The sequence below is a fragment of the Oncorhynchus masou genome, unplaced genomic scaffold (assembly GCF_036934945.1).
Source record: "Oncorhynchus masou masou isolate Uvic2021 unplaced genomic scaffold, UVic_Omas_1.1 unplaced_scaffold_1212, whole genome shotgun sequence".
Taxonomy (NCBI): Eukaryota; Metazoa; Chordata; class Actinopteri; order Salmoniformes; family Salmonidae; genus Oncorhynchus; species Oncorhynchus masou.
In genome coordinates this window covers 135,344-151,434 of record NW_027001910.1, presented here as the reverse complement: position 1 = coordinate 151,434, position 16,091 = coordinate 135,344, and the positions used below count along the sequence as shown (strand labels likewise).

The 16,091-nt window shown below is 41.3% G+C and overlaps 1 pseudogene; it reads left to right on the top strand.

Moving 5' to 3' along the window:
* The window catches only part of LOC135529937 (centriolar coiled-coil protein of 110 kDa-like), a 41,111-nt pseudogene that overhangs the window by 3,984 nt on the left and 21,036 nt on the right, over positions 1-16,091 (top strand).

The following is a 16,091-nucleotide window of genomic DNA, read 5'->3' as shown; positions in this document are numbered from 1 at the left end:
TATCTACTTCAGTGAATGTTCAACCCATTTGTACCTGCAAATGAATACATTTCAAGCGGCAAATGTGTTCAATTATAGCCATGAGATAAAAGGGATCATTAACAAGGTGCTATGCGTTCTAAGGCAAATAATGGCACTCCTTTGAAGGTTAGTCCCACTCCGCTAGTGCGTCGTGGAACACACATTATTTTCCATAGGACTCATGCCCCTTGTTTATTATCCCTTAAGTACATTGTATATATTGTGGGCTAAATCCTAATCATAGATATTATCCATGCATGTAATTCCAACCTTCCGCATAAAAGGTGCACAAATGTTTGAATTAAGTTAAGCATACTTATATCCAATTAGGATTCAGCCCTGTGAGCGTAGTTTGTTGTTGTGGGGGTGACTTTGCTTTCTCCCATGACAACAACATGGTTCCCCAGGAGAGTTTGTGTATGTGTGGGTATTCTCCTGTCTGTGGTTTTGTAACTCTCAAGTTGCATGGTAACCAAATGCAATGATCCTTTGCTTTACAATGTAGCATTGTGAGCAATGGGCATCGATTGGACACACACCATTATGCCCACACACACAACAAATATCTGGCTTAAACATTTTGTAATTCACATGTCTTAGAGAAAGAGTCGCCATAAAAAAAACACATCATTGTTTATTTTGTTAAATCACAGAGTATTGAAGGGGCAATCAATGGTTCAAAGCATATTCCCTGTCCCTGTTTTGGTAAAATTATGGGGATGGGGCTTGAGAAATGTAACCACTCTCAAATTCATAGACAGACGTGGCTGACCATCCATGATATAAAACGTGTAGTTTTAACTGTGTTTTAAGGCTATATAGTGTTTGTTTACATTTACTTTGTTTACAAACATTTGGAGTTAAACAAGCTTATTTTGGGGGTTCTGATGGGGTGCTATAGTTGAACTAAACTCATAAGTTATATTCTCCAAGAAACAATAGGTACATATAATTCATTTAAGTCCAAACATTGATGCAACTACAGATTGTCCTTTTAGTCATCGCTGGATATGACACACACATCTTACCAATAAAACTCAATATTAGCATCAGTCTGAATCAATGTATGACCACTTCATGAACTTAGTTTTATTGGAAAAAGTATCCCTCTTTGGCAGGGAGAGGAGAGCATCATTATGTCCCCTAAGAAATGTTACTTGTCCCCACCGGGGTGGGGGTGTTGTCTGATCCATGTTGTCTTACTGCTGCCTGATTAAGTTTACTGGGAGGAGCTGTGTGAAGGCAATGTTTGTGAGAGTGGGGGATAGAGAGGGGTGTGTGTTTGTTTGTGCATGCCTTGTGGGTTTGTGTGTGTGCATCTGTGCGTACGTGTGCAGGAGATGAGGTGGAAACTGAGCTGCACTTCCTCCTGCCAAATGTATGACCATAGAGACACATACTTCCCTCAGATTACACAGATCCACAAAGAATTCGAAAATAAATCAAATTTGGATAAACTCCCATATCTATTAGGTAAAATACATCACCACAGCAAGATTTGTGACCTGTTGCCACAAGAAAAGGGCAACCAGTGAAGAACAAACACCATTGTAAAAACAACTCATATTTATGTTTATTTATTTTCACTTATGTACTTTAACTATTTGAACATCGTTATAACACTGTATAGAGACATAATATAACATTTGAAATGTCTCTATTCCTTTGGAGCTTTTGTTGAGTGTAATGTTGACTGTTCATTTTTTATTGTTTATTTAACTTAATTTGGCAATGTAAACATACGTTTCCCATGCCAATAAAGCCCCTTGAATTGGAGAGAGAGAGAGATTTGAGAGCTGATTAGAGGGAAGGTCATTAGGCCTACTCTGTCCCACATTCCAGAACTTGTCTGTTGTGTTCTAAGGAAGAAGTACCCTACACTCTTAGAAAAAAGGGTTGCAAAAGGGTTCTTCAGCTGTCCCCATAGGAGAAACCGTTTTGGTTCCAGGTAGAATCCTTTTGGGTTATATGTAGAACCCTCTGTAGAAAGGGTTCTACATGGAACCCAGAATGTTCTTGAAATGGTTATCCTATAGTGTCACGCGGAGCGGAACAGGTGAACCCAAGAGCAGACTCAGACGAGGAGACTGGGATGAGGTAACCAAGGTATTTATTTGAACACACGGGGAACATGGGGTGCAGGCCAGGGGAAGCTCGGGTGGGTTGCAGGAAGCCAGGTGCGGTGGCTGAGGCTGGAGCAAGGGGAGTTGGGACTGGGGAAGCGGGTCCGGAGAGGAATCCAAGGATGCAGTGGAGTGGGTGGGGGGGGGGGTCCAGGGCAGAGTAGCAGGATTGACAAGACGTGGGACTGGAGACAGGGGCCAGAGTCAGAGCGGGCATAACTGTAGCGGAGAGGAAAACGGTGTCAGGTAAGAGAAAACAGGCATAACACGAAAACAGGATCTAAGCAGGTACAAACGGCTAAAAACAGAGGTTATGATCTGGCACCGTGAAAGTGGCAGGCATGAGCATTTGTAGAGGTCTTGATTATGGAACAGGTTGCAGCTGGTGGGGTCATGGTCTGCCTCCAGCACACCTGTCTCCGACCACACAATCACACACACACACAGAGAGGAAGAGGGAGAGAGCACTGGGGGAGTGGTGGCAGGTTAGGTTAGGGAGACACGGGATGAGAAGTAGATGGCGTGGCAGGAGCAGATGTAACATATAGGGACAGTCGAAGAACCCTTTAAGGTTCTAGATAGAAAAAAAGGTGCTAAGTGTAATATAAACATTGTCACATGGATTCCGAGAGACCCAGGCGAGAATGTGTGTTGGTGCATGTGCACCTGTCTGTGTTTGTCTTTATCTGACTATGTATGTATGCTTGTATGTGTGTGTGTCTCTGACTGTGTGTGTTTATTGTGATCCATCCTCAGCTGAGTGTGGAGCAGCGCAGCGAGATGTCCCAGTACAGACAGAGGGCTGCCCAGCTGGAGGTGGACAGACAGGCACTACGCAGCAGCAGCCTGCTGGCCAGGGTTCAGGACATCATGGACAGTGCTCAGGTCAGTCTCAGACAACCATTCCCCAAAGACTCCAACCACCCAAGCCGTAGACCAAGGATCATCAACTAGATTAGCTGGATGGTTGTGGGAACAGATTTCCCATATTAAAATCACTTGGAGCTGATTTCCTTGTGTTTTTACAGTTTAAAAAAAAATCTCCAACAATGAAAATTCAACAAACTTCATTTTTTGCTCAGAAATTTGGGGGGCCAAGAAAACCACCAGCTAGGGGAACCCTGCCATAGACTGTTCTCTCTGCTTCCGCATGGCAAGCGGTACTGGTGCATCAAATCTGACACCAACAGGGTTCTGAACAGCAAAATACACTATCTAACAAAATGGCTACACGGACTATCTGAGTTGACCTTTGTATTTTATTCTTATTTTTGCACTGACTATGCACACTCACAGGGCCCTACACACTACTCACAGGGCCCTACACACTACGCATAGGGCCCTACACACTACTCACAGGGCCCTACACACTACTCACAGGGCCCTACACACTACTCACAGGGCGTTACACACTACTCACAGGGCCCTACACACTACTCACAGGGCCCTACACACTACGCCCACTGATACTCCAACACACATACAAACACTCACAGGGCCCTACACACTACGCACACTCACAGGGCCCTACACACTACGCACAATGATACTCCAACACACATACAAACACTCACAGGGCCCTACGCACACTGATACTCCAACACACATACAAACACACACAGGGCCCTACACACTACGCACACTGATACTCCAACACACATACAAACACTCACTGATACTCCAACACACATACAAACACTCACTGATACTCCAACACACATACAAACACTCACTGATACTCCAACACACATACAAACACACACTAATACTCCAACACACATACAGACACTCAATGATTTGCTCACACACACATAATATACACTTACAGTAGATTCAGAAAGTATTCAGACCTCTTGACTTATTCCACATTTTGTTACGTTACAGCTTTATTCTAAAATACACATAATACCCCATAATGACAAAGCAGAAATAGTTTTGGGGTAATGTTGGCAAATCACATTTACATAAGTATTCAGACCCTTTACTCAGTACTTTGTTGAAGCACCTTTGGCAGCGATTACAGCCTTGTGTCTTCTTGGGTAGTTATAAAGGGAGAAGGGTGCTTGTTATAAAGGGAGAAGGGTGCTTGTTATAAAGGGAGAAGGGTGCTTGTTATAAAGGGAGAAGGGTGCTTGTTATAAAGGGAGAAGGGTGCTTGTTATAAAGGGTGCTTGTTATAAAGGGAGAAGGGTGCTTGTTATAAAGGGAGAAGGGTGCTTGTTATCAAGGTAGAAGGGTGCTTGTTATAAAGGGAGAAGGGTGCTTGTTATAAAGGGTGAAGGGTGCTTGTTATAAAGGGAGAAGGGTGCTTGTTATAAAGGGAGAAGGGTGCTTGTTATAAAGGGAGAAGGGTGCTTGTTATAAAGGGAGAAGGGTGCTTGTTATAAAGGGAGAAGGGTGCTTGTTATAAAGGGAGAAGGGTGCTTGTTATAAAGGGAAAGGGTGCTTGTTATAAAGGGAGAAGGGTGCTTGTTATAAAGGGAGAAAAGGGAGGGGTGCTTGTTATAAAGGGAAAGGGGTGCTTGTTATAAAGGGAAAAGGGTGCTTGTTATAAAGGGAGAAGGGTGCTTGTTATAAAGGGAAAGGGGTGGTTGTTATAAAGGGAAAAGGGTGCTTGTTATAAAGGGAGAAGGGTGCTTGTTATAAAGGGTGCTTGTTATAAAGGGAGAAGGGTGCTTGTTATAAAGGGTGCTTGTTATAAAGGGAGAAGGGTGCTTGTTATAAAGGGAGAAGGGTGCTTGTTATAAAGGGAGAAGGGTGCTTGTTATAAAGGGAGAAGGGTGCTTGTTATAAAGGGAGAAGGGTGCTTGTTATAAAGGGAGAAGGGTGCTTGTTATAAAGGGAGAAGGGTGCTTGTTATAAAGGGAGAAGGGTGCTTGTTATAAAGGGAGAAGGGTGCTTGTTATAAAGGGAAAAGGGTGCTTGTTATAAAGGGAGAAGGGTGCTTGTTATAAAGGGAAAAGGGTGCTTGTTATAAAGGGAAAGGGTGCTTGTTATAAAGGGAAAAGGGTGCTTGTTATAAATGGGAAAGGGTGCTTGTTATAAAGGGAAAAGGGTGCTTGTTATAAAGGGAAAAGGGTGCTTGTTATAAAGGGTGTGTTGTTATAAAGGGGAAAGGGTGCTTGTTATAAAGGGAAAGGGTGCTTGTTATAAAGGGTGTGCTTGTTATAAAGGGGAAAGGGTGCTTGTTATAAAGGGAAAGGGTGCTTGTTATAAAGGGTGTTGTTATAAAGGGGAAAGGGTGCTTGTTATAAAGGGAAAAGGGTGCTTGTTATAAAGGGAAAAGGGTGCTTGTTATAAAGGGAAAGGGTGCTTGTTATAAAGGGAAAGGGTGAAGGGAAAGGGTGCTTGTTATAAAGGGTGTGTTGTTATAAAGGGGAAAGGGTGCTTGTTATAAAGGGAGAAGGGTGCTTGTTATAAAGGGAGAAGGGTGCTTGTTATAAAGGGAGAAGGGTGCTTGTTATAAAGGGAGAAGGGTGCTTGTTATAAAGGGAAAGGGTGCTTGTTATAAAGGGAAAGGGTGCTTGTTATAAAGGGAAAAGGGTGCTTGTTATAAAGGGAGAAGGGTGCTTGTTATAAAGGGAGAAGAGGGCTGGTTATAAAGGGAGAAGGGTGCTTGTTATAAAGGGAAAAGGGTGCTTGTTATAAAGGGAGAAGGGTGTGTGTTATAAAGGAGAAGGATGCTTGTTATAAAGGGAAAGGGTGTTATAAAGGGAGAAGGGTGCTTGTTATAAAGGGAAAGGGATAAAGGGAAAGGGTGCTTGTTATAAAGGGGAAAGGGTGCTTGTTATAAAGGGAGAAGGGTGCTTGTTATAAAGGGAGAAGGGTGCTTGTTATAAAGGGAGAAGGGTGCTTGTTATAAAGGGAGAAGGATGCTTGTTATAAAGGGAGAAGGGTGCTTGTTATAAAGGGAGAAGGGTGCTTGTTATAAAGGGAGAAGGGTGCTTGTTATAAAGGGAGAAGGGTGTGTGTTATAAAGGGAAAAGGATGTTGTTATAAAGGGAGAAGGATGCTTGTTATAAAGGGAGAAGGGTTGTTATAAAGGGAAAAAGGGTGCTTGTTATAAAGGGAAAAGGGTGCTTGTTATAAAGGGAAAAGGGTGCTTGTTATAAAGCTTGTTATAAAGGGAAAGATAAAGGGTGTGTGTTATAAAGGGGAAAGGGTGCTTGTTATAAAGGGGAAAGGGTGCTTGTTATAAAGGGTGTGTGTTATAAAGGGAAAGGGTGCTTGTTATAAAGGGGAAGGGTGCTTGTTATAAAGGGAAAAGGGTGCTTGTTATAAAGGGAAAAGGGTGCTTGTTATAAAGGGAGAAGGGTGCTTGTTATAAAGGGTGTGTGTTATAAAGGGGAAAGGGTGCTTGTTATAAAGGGAGAAGGGTGCTTGTTATAAAGGGAAAAGGGTGCTTGTTATAAAGGGAAAATAAAGGGTGCTTGTTATAAAGGGAGAAGGGTGTGTGTTATAAAGGGAGAAGGGTGCTTGTTTGTTATAAAGGGAGAAGGGTGCTTGTTATAAAGGGAAAAGGGTGCTTGTTATAAAGGGAAAGGGTGCTTGTTATAAAGGGAAAGGGTGCTTGTTATAAAGGGTGCTTGTTATAAAGGGAGAAGGGTGCTTGTTATAAAGGGTGTTGTTATAAAGGGAGAAGGGTGCGTGTTATAAAGGGAGAAGGATGCTTGTTATAAAGGGAGAAGGATGCTTGTTATAAAGGTTTGTTATAAAGGGAGAAGGATGCTTGTTATAAAGGGAGAAGGGTGCTTGTTATAAAGGGATAAAGGGAAATAAAGGGTGCTTGTTATAAAGGGAAAGGGTGCTTGTTATAAAGGGAGAAGGGTGCTTGTTATAAAGGGAGAAGGGTGCTTGTTATAAAGGGAAAGGGTGCTTGTTATAAAGGGAGAAGGGTTTGTTATAAAGGGAAAAGAAAGGCTTGTTATAAAGGGAGAAGGGTGCTTGTTATAAAGGGAGAAGGATGCTTGTTATAAAGGGAGAAGGGTGCTTGTTATAAAGGGAGAAGGTTGCTTGTTATAAAGGGAGAAGGGTGCTTGTTATAAAGGGAGAAGGGTGCTTGTTATAAAGGGAGAAGGGTGCTTGTTATAAAGGGAAAGGGTGCTTGTTATAAAGGGTGAAGGGTGCTTGTTATAAAGGGTGAAGGGTGCGTGTTATAAAGGGAATAAAGGGTGCTTGTTATAAAGGGAGAAAGGGTGCTTGTTATAAAGGGAGAAGGGTGCTTGTTATAAAGGGAGAAGGGTGCTTGTTATAAAGGGATAAGGGTGTGTGTTATAAAGGGAGAAGGATGCTTGTTATAAAGGGAAAGGGTGCTTGTTATAAAGGGAGAAGGGTGCTTGTTATAAAGGGAAAAGGGTGCTTGTTATAAAGGGTGTGTGTTATAAAGGGAAAGGATGCTTGTTTAAAGTTATAAAGGGAAGATAAAGGGAAAGGGTGCTTGTTATAAAGTTATAAAGGGAAAGGGTGGTTGTTATAAAGGGAAAGGGTGCTTGTTATAAAGGGGAAAGGGTGGTTGTTATAAAGGGAGAAATAAAGGGAGAAGGGTGCTTGTTATAAAGGGAGAAGGGTTTGTTATAAAGGGAAAAAGGGTGCTTGTTATAAAGGGATAAAGGGGAAAGTAAAGGGTGTTGTTATAAAGGGAAAGGGTGCTTGTTATAAAGGGGAAAGGGTGCTTGTTATAAAGGGATAAAGGGTGCTTGTTATAAAGGGAAAAGGGTGCTTGTTATAAAGATAAAGGGAAAGGGTGCTTGTTATAAAGTATAAAGGGAAAGGGGAGAAGGGTGCTTGTTATAAAGGGAAAAGGGTGCTTGTTATAAAGGGAATAAAGGGAAGGGTGCTTGTTATAAAGGGAGAAGGGTGTGTGTTATAAAGGGAGAAGGGTGCGTGTTATAAAGGGAGAAGGATGCTTGTTATAAAGGAGAAGGGTGCTTGTTATAAAGGGAAAAGGTGCTTGTTATAAAGGGAAAGGGTGCTTGTTATAAAGGGAAGGGTGCTTGTTATAAAGGGAAAGGGTGCTTGTTATAAAGGGAGAAATAAAGGGTGTGTGTTATAAAGGGAGAAGGGTGCGTTGTTATAAAGGGATAAAGGGCTTGTTATAAAGGGTGCTTGTTGTTATAAAGGGAGAAGGGTGCTTGTTATAAAGTTTGTTATAAAGGTAGAAGGGTGCTTGTTAAAAGGGAGTGCTTGTTATAAAGGGAGAAGGGTGCTTGTTATAAAGGGAGGTTATAAAGGGAGAAGGGTGCTTGTTATAAAGGGAGAAGGGTGCTTGTTATAAAGGGAGAAGGGTGCTTGTTATAAAGGGAAAAGGGTGCTTGTTATAAGGGAAAACGGTGCTTGTTATAAAGGGAGAAGGGTGCTTGTTATAAAAGGGAGAAGGATGCTTGTTATAAAGGGAGAAGGGTGCTTGTTATAAAGGAGAAGGTTGCTTGTTATAAAGGGAGAAGGGTGCTTGTTATAAAGGGAGAAGGGTGCTTGTTATAAAGGGAGAAGGGTTTGTTATAAAGGGAGAAGGGTGCTTGTTAAAGGGTGAAGGGTGCTTGTTATAAATAAAGGGAGAAGGAAAAAGGGAGAAGGATGCTTGTTATAAAGTTATAAAGAAGGGTGCTTGTTATAAAGGGAGAAGGGTGCTTGTTATAAAGGGGGTGTGTGTTAAAAGGGGATGCTTGTAATAAAGGGAAAGGGTGCTTGTTATAAAGAGGAAGGGTGCTTGTTATAAAGGGAGAAGGGTGCTTGTTATAAAGGGAAAAGGGTGCTTGTTATAAAAGGGAGAAGGGTGGTTGTTATAAAGGGAGAAGGGTGCTTGTTATAAAGGGAAAAGGGTGCTTGTTATAAAGGGAAGGGTGCTTGTTATAAAGGGAAAAGGGTGCTTGTTATAAAGGGAAAGGGTGGTTGTTATAAAGGGAGAAGGGTGCTTGTTAAAAGGGTGCTTGTTATAAAGTTATAAAGGGAGAAGGGTGGTTGTTTTAAAGGGTGCTTGTTATAAAGGGAGAAGGGTGCTTGTTATAAAGGGAGAAGGGTGCTTGTTATAAAGGGAGAAGGGTGCTTGTTATAAAGGGAAAAGGTTATAAAGGGAGAAGGGTGCTTGTTATAAAGGGAGAAGGGTGCTTGTTATAAAGGGTGTTGTTATAAAGGGAGAAGGGTGGTTGTTTTAAAGGGGAAAAGGGTGCTTGTTATAAAGGGAAAGGGTGGTTTTTATAAAGTTATAAAGGGAAAGGGTGCTTGTTAAAAGGTGGAAGGGTGCTTGTTATAAAGGGAGAAGGGTGCTTGTTATAAAGGGTGTGTGTTATAAAGGGAGAAGGGTGCTTGTTATAAAGGGAAAGGGTGCTTGTTATAAAGGGAAAGGGTGCTTGTTATAAAGTTATAATAAAGGGGAAAGGGTGCTTGTTATAAAGGGAGAAGGGTGGTTGTTTTAAAGGGTGCTTGTTATAAAGGGAAAGGGTGCTTGTTATAAAGGGAAAGGGTGCTTGTTGTTATAAAGGGTGCTTGTTAAAAGGGAAAGGTGGTTGTTATAAAGGGGAAAGGGTGCTTGTTATAAAGGGAAAGGGTGGTTGTTATAAAGGGTGCTTGTTATAAAGGGAAAGGGTGGTTGTTATAAAGGGGGTGCTTGTTATAAGGGTGGTTGTTATAAAGGGAAAGGAAAAGGGTGCTTGTTATAAAGGGAAAGGGTGCTTGTTATAAAGGGAGAAAGGGTGCTTGTTATAAAGGGGAAAGGGTGCTTGTTATAAAGGGAAAAGGGTGCTTGTTATAAAGGGAAAGGGTGCTTGTTATAAAGGGAGAAGGGTGCTTGTTATAAAGGGGAAAGGGTGCTTGTTATAAAGGGGAAAGGGGTGGTTGTTATAAAGGGGAAAGGGTGCTTGTTATAAAGGGGAAAGGGTGGTTGTTATAAAGGGAAAAGGGTGCTTGTTATAAAGGGAAAAGGGTGCTTGTTATAAAGGGAAAGGGGTGGTTGTTTTAAAGGGGGGTGCTTGTTATAAAGGGAAAGGGTGGTTGTTATAAAGGGAAAGGGTGCTTGTTATAAAGGGATAAAGGGTGCTTGTTTGTTTTAAAGGGATAAAGGGTGGTTGTTATAAAGGGAAAGGGTGGTTGTTATAAAGGGGAAAGGGTGGTTGTTAAAAGGGAAAAGGGTGCTTGTTATAAAGGGGAAAGGGTGCTTGTTTTAAAGGGTGCTTGTTATAAAGGGAAAATAAAGGGTGCTTGTTATAAAGGGAAAAGAAAAGGGTGGTTGTTATAAAGGGAAAAAGGGTGCTTGTTATAAAGGGGAAAGGGTGCTTGTTTTAAAGGGTGTGTTATAAAGGGAAGGATGCTTGTTATAAAGGGTGGTTGTTATAAAGGGAGAAGGGTGCTTGTTATAAAGGGAAAGGGTGCTTGTTATAAAGGTGCTTGTTATAAAGGGAAAAGGGTGCTTGTTATAAAGGGAAAGGGTGGTTGTTAAAAGGGTGCTTGTTATAAAGGGGATGCTTGTTATAAAGGGTGGTTGTTATAAAGGAGAAGGGTGCTTGTTATAAAGGGAGAAGGGTGCTTGTTATAAAGGAGAAGGGTGCTTGTTATAAAGGGAAAGGGTGCTTGTTATAAAGGGTGGTTGTTATAAAGGAAAAAGGGTGCTTGTTATAAAGTTATAAAGGGAAAAGGGTGCTTGTTATAAAGGGAAAGGGTGCTTGTTATAAAGGGAGAAGGGTGCTTGTTATAAAGGGAGAAAGGGTGCTTGTTATAAAGGGAAAGGGGTGGTTGTTTTAAAGGGGAAAGGGTGCTTGTTATAAAGGGAAAGGGTGCTTGTTATAAAGGAGAAGGGTGCTTGTTAAAAGGGATGGTGTGTTATAAAGGGAGAAGGATGTAAAGGGAGAAGGATTGTTATAAAGGGAGAAGGGTGCTTGTTATAAAGGGAGAAGGGTGCTTGTTATAAAGGGAGAAGGGTGCTTGTTATAAAGGTTATAAAGGAAAGGGTGCTTGTTATAAAGGGAGAAAGGGTGCTTGTTATAAAGGGAGAAGGGTGCTTGTTATAAAGGGTGTGTGTTATAAAGGGAGAAGGGTGCTTGTTATAAAGGGGAAAGGGTGCTTGTTATAAAGGGAAAGGGTGCTTGTTATAAAGGGAGATGGGTGCTTGTTATAAAGGGAGAAGGGTGCTTGTTATAAAGGGTGTGTGTTATAAAGGGAGAAGGGTGCTTGTTATAAAGGAAAAAAGGTGCTTGTTATAAAGTGGTTGTTATAAAGGGGAAAGGGTGCTTGTTATAAAGGGAGGGGGAAGGGTGCTTGTTATAAAGGGAAAGGGTGTGTTGTTATAAAGGGAAAGGGTGCTTGTTATAAAGGGAGAAGGGTGCTTGTTATAAAGTGCTTGTTATAAAGGGTGAAGGGTGAAGGGTGCTTGTTATTATAAAGGGAAAGGGTGCTTGTTATAAAGGGAAAGGGTAAAGGGAGAAGGGTGCTTGTTATAAAGGGAAAGGGTGCTTGTTATAAAGGAAAGGGTGCTTGTTATAAAGTGGGTTGTTATAAAGGGAGAAATGGGTGCTTGTTATAAAGGGAGAAATAAAGGGTGCTTGTTATAAAGGGAAAAGGGTATAAAGGGGAAAGGGTGCTTGTTATAAATAAAGGGAAAAGGGTGCTTGTTATAAAGGAAAGGGTGCTTGTTATAAAGGGAGAAGGGTGCTTGTTATAAAGGGAAAAGGGGGTGCTTGTTATAAAGGGAAAGGGTGCTTGTTATAAAAAGGGTGGTTTTTATAAAGAAAGGGTGCTTGTTATAAAGGGTGCTTGTTATAAAGGGTGGTTGTTATAAAGGGGAAAGGGTGCTTGTTATAAAGGGGAAAGGGTGGTTGTTATAAAGGGAAAAGGGTGCTTGTTATAAAGGGGAAAGGGTGCTTGTTATAAAGGGGAAAGGGTGCTTGTTATAAAGGGAAAAGGGTGCTTGTTATAAAGGAAAGATAAAGGGAAAGGGTGCTTGTTTTAAAGTTTGTTATAAAGGGAAAGGGTGCTTGTTATAAAGGGAGAAATGCTTGTTATAAAGGGTGGTTGTTATAAAGGGAGAAGGGTGCTTGTTATAAAGGGAAAAGGGTGCTTGTTATAAAGGGAGAAGGGTGCTTGTTATAAAGGGAAAGGGGTGGTTGTTTTAAAGGGTGCTTGTTATAAAGGGGAAAGGGTGGTTGTTATAAAGGGCAAAGGGTGCTTGTTATAAAGGGAGAAGGGTGCTTGTTATAAATAAGGGTGTGTGTTATAAAGGGAGAAGGATGCTTGTTATAAAGGGAGAAGGATGCTTGTTATAAAGGGAGAAGGATGCTTGTTATAAAGGGAGAAGGGTGCTTGTTATAAAGGGAGAAGGGTGCTTGTTATAAAGGGAAGGGTGCTTGTTAAAAGGGTGGTGTTATAAAGGGAGAAGGGTGCTTGTTATAAAGGGAAAAGGGTGCTTGTTATAAAGGGGTGCTTGTTATAAAGGGAAAGGGTGCTTGTTATAAAGGGAAGGGAGAAGGGTGCTTGTTATAAAGGGGAAAGGGTGCTTGTTATAAAGGGAAAGGGTGCTTGTTATAAAGGGAAATAAAGGGTGCTTGTTATAAAGGGTGTGTGTTATAAAGGAGAAGGGTGCTTGTTATAAAGGGAAAGGGTGGTTGTTTTAAAGGGGAAAGTGCTTGTTATAAAGGGAAAGGGTGGTTGTTATAAAGGGGAAAGGGTGCTTGTTATAAAGGGAAAGGGTGCTTGTTATAAAGGGGAAGGGTGCTTGTTATAAAGGTGCTTGTTATAAAGGGGAAAAGGGTGCTTGTTATAAAGGGAAAAAGGGTGCTTGTTATAAAGGGAGAAATAAAGGGTGAAGGGTTGTTATAAAGGGAAAAAGGGTGTTATAAAGGGAGAAGGATGCTTGTTATAAAGGGAGAAATAAAGGGTGCTTGTTATAAAAGGGAGAAGGATGGGAAAGGGTGGTTGTTATAAAGGGAGAAGGGTGCTTGTTATAAAGGGAAAAGGGTGCTTGTTATAAAGGGGAAAAGGAGGTGCTTGTTATAAAGGGGAAAGGGTGCTTGTTATAAAGGGAAAGGGTGCTTGTTATAAAGTTATAAAGGGAAAGGGTGTGCTTGTTATAAAGTTATAAAGGGAAAGGGTGCTTGTTATAAAGGGAGAAGGGTGCTTGTTATAAAGGGATAAGGGTGCTTGTTATAAAGGGAGAAGGGTGGTTGTTTTAAAAGGGAAAGGGTGCTTGTTATAAAGGAGAAGGGTGCTTGTTATAAAGGGAGAAGGGTGCTTGTTATAAAGGGAGAAGGGTGCTTGTTATAAATAAAGGGAGGGGTGCTTGTTAAAAGGGTGGGTGCTTGTTATAAAGGGAGAAGGGTGCTTGTTATAAAGGGTGGTGGGGAAAGGGTGGTTGTTATAAAGGGGAAAGGGTGGTTGTTATAAAAAAGGATAAAGGGTGCTTGTTATAAAGGGAAAGGGTGCTTGTTATAAAGGGAAAAGGTGCTTGTTATAAAGTGCTTGTTATAAAGGGAAAAGGGTGCTTGTTATAAAGGGGAAAGGGTGCTTGTTATAAAGGGGAAAGGGTGCTTGTTATAAAGGGAAATAAAGGGAAAAGTGGTTGTTATAAAGGGGGTGCTTGTTATAAAAGGAAAGGGTGCTTGTTATAAAGGGAAAGGGTGGTTGTCATAAAGGGAAAAGGGTGCTTGTTATAAAGGAAAGGTGGTTGTTATAAAGGGAAAGGGTGCTTGTTATAAAGGGAAAGGGTGGTTGTCATAAAGGAGAAAAGGTGCTTGTTATAAAGGGAAAGGGTGGTTGTTATAAAGGGGGTGCTTGTTATAAAGGGATAAAGAAAGGGTGCTTGTTATAAAGGGAAAAAGGGTGCTTGTTATAAAGGGAAAAGGGTGCTTGTTATAAAAAAGGAAAAGGGTGCTTGTTATAAAGGGTGCTTGTTATAAAGGGAAAGGGTGGTTGTTATAAAGGGAAAAGGGTGCTTGTTATAAAGGGAAAAGGGTGCTTGTATAAAGGGAAAAGTTTTAAAGGGAAAGGGTGCTTGTTATAAAGGGGAAAGGGTGCTTGTTATAAAGGGAAAGGGTGCTTGTTATAAAGGGGAAAGGGTGCTTGTTATAAAGGGGAAAGGGTGGTTGTTATAAAGGGAAAGGGTGGTTGTTATAAAGGGGAAAGGGTGCTTGTTATAAAGGGAAAGGGTGGTTGTTATAAAGGGGGTGCTTGTTATAAAGGAAAGAAAGGGTGCTTGTTATAAAGGAAAAGGGTGCTTGTTATAAAGGGAGAAAGGGTGCTTGTTATAAAGGGAGAAGGGTGCTTGTTATAAAGGGAAAGGGTGGTTGTTTTAAAGAAAGGGTGCTTGTTATAAAGGGAAAAGGGTGCTTGTTATAAAGGGAGAAGGGTGCTTGTTATAAAGGGAGAAGGGTGCTTGTTATAAAGGGAAAGGGTGCTTGTTATAAAGGGAGAAGGAATAAAGGGTGCTTGTTATAAAGTTATAAAGGGAGAAGGGTGGTTATAAAGGGAGAAGGGTGCTTGTTATAAAGGGAAAGGGTGCTTGTTATAAAGGGAGAAGGGTGCTTGTTATAAAGGGAGAAGGGTGCTTGTTATAAAGTTATAAAGGGAAAGGGTGCTTGTTATAAAGGGAAAGGGTGCTTGTTATAAAGGGAAAGGGTGGTTGTTATAAAGGGAAAAGGGTGCTTGTTATAAAGGGAGAAGGGTGCTTGTTATAAAGGGAAAGGGTGCTTGTTATAAAGGGAGAAGGGTGCTTGTTATAAAGTTATAAAGGGAGAAGGGTGCTTGTTATAAAGGGGAAAGGGTGGTTGTTATAAAGGGAAAGCTTGTTATAAAGGGTGTGTGTTAAAGGGTGCTTGTTATAAAGGGAAAAGGGTGCTTGTTATAAAGGGATAAGGGTGGTTGTTATAAAGGGGAAAGGGTGCTTGTTATAAAGGGAAAGGGTGCTTGTTATAAAGGGAATAAAGGGAAAGGGGTGGTTGTCATAAAGGGAAAGGGTGTTATAAAGGGTTGTTAAAAGGGTGCTTGTTATAAAGGGGAAAGGGGTTGTTATAAAGGGGTGCTTGTTATAAAGGAAAATAAAGGGGGTGCTTGTTATAAAGGAAAAAGGGTGCTTGTTGTTAAAAGGGAAAGGGTGCTTGTTATAAAGGGGTTGTTATAAAGGGTGCTTGTTATAAAGTTATAAAAAAAGGGTGGTTGTTATAAAGGGAAAGGGTGCTTGTTATAAAGGGAAAAGATAAAGGAAAGGGGTGGTTGTTTTAAAGGGGAAAGGGTGCTTGTTATAAAGGGGGGTGGTTGTTATAAAGGGGAAAGGGTGCTTGTTATAAAGGGAAAGGGTGGTTGTTATAAAGGGGGATAAAGGGGAAAGGGTGGGTGTTATAAAGGGGAAAGTTGTTATAAAGGGGAAAGGGTGCTTGTTATAAAGGAAAGGGTGGTTGTTATAAAGGGAAAGGGTGCTTGTTATAAAGGGAAATGGTGGTTGTTAAAAGGGTGCTTTGTTATTATAAAGGGAAAGGGTGCTTGTTATAAAGGGTGGTTGTTATAAAGGGGAAAGGGTGCTTGTTATAAAGGGGAAAGGGTGCTTGTTATAAAGGGAAAGGGTTTGTTATAAAGGGAAAAGGGTGCTTGTTGTTATAAAGGGATAAAGGGAAGGGTGCTTGTTATAAAGGGAAAAGGGTGCTTGTTATAAAGGGAAAGGGTGCTTGTTATAAAGGGAAAAGGGTGTTGTTATAAAGGGGAAAGGGTAAAGGGAAAGGGTGCTTGTTATAAAGGGAAAGGGTGCTTGTTATAAAGGGAAAAGGGTGCTTGTTATAAAGGGAAAAGGGTGCTTGTTATAAAGGGGAAAGGGTGGTTGTTATAAAGGGGAAAGGGTGCTTGTTATAAAGGGAGAAGGGTGCTTGTTATAAAGGGAAAGGGTGGTTGTTATAAAGGGAAAGGGTGCTTGTTATAAAGGGAAAGGGGTGCTTGTTATAAAGGGTGCTTGTTATAAATAAAGGGGTGCTTGTTATA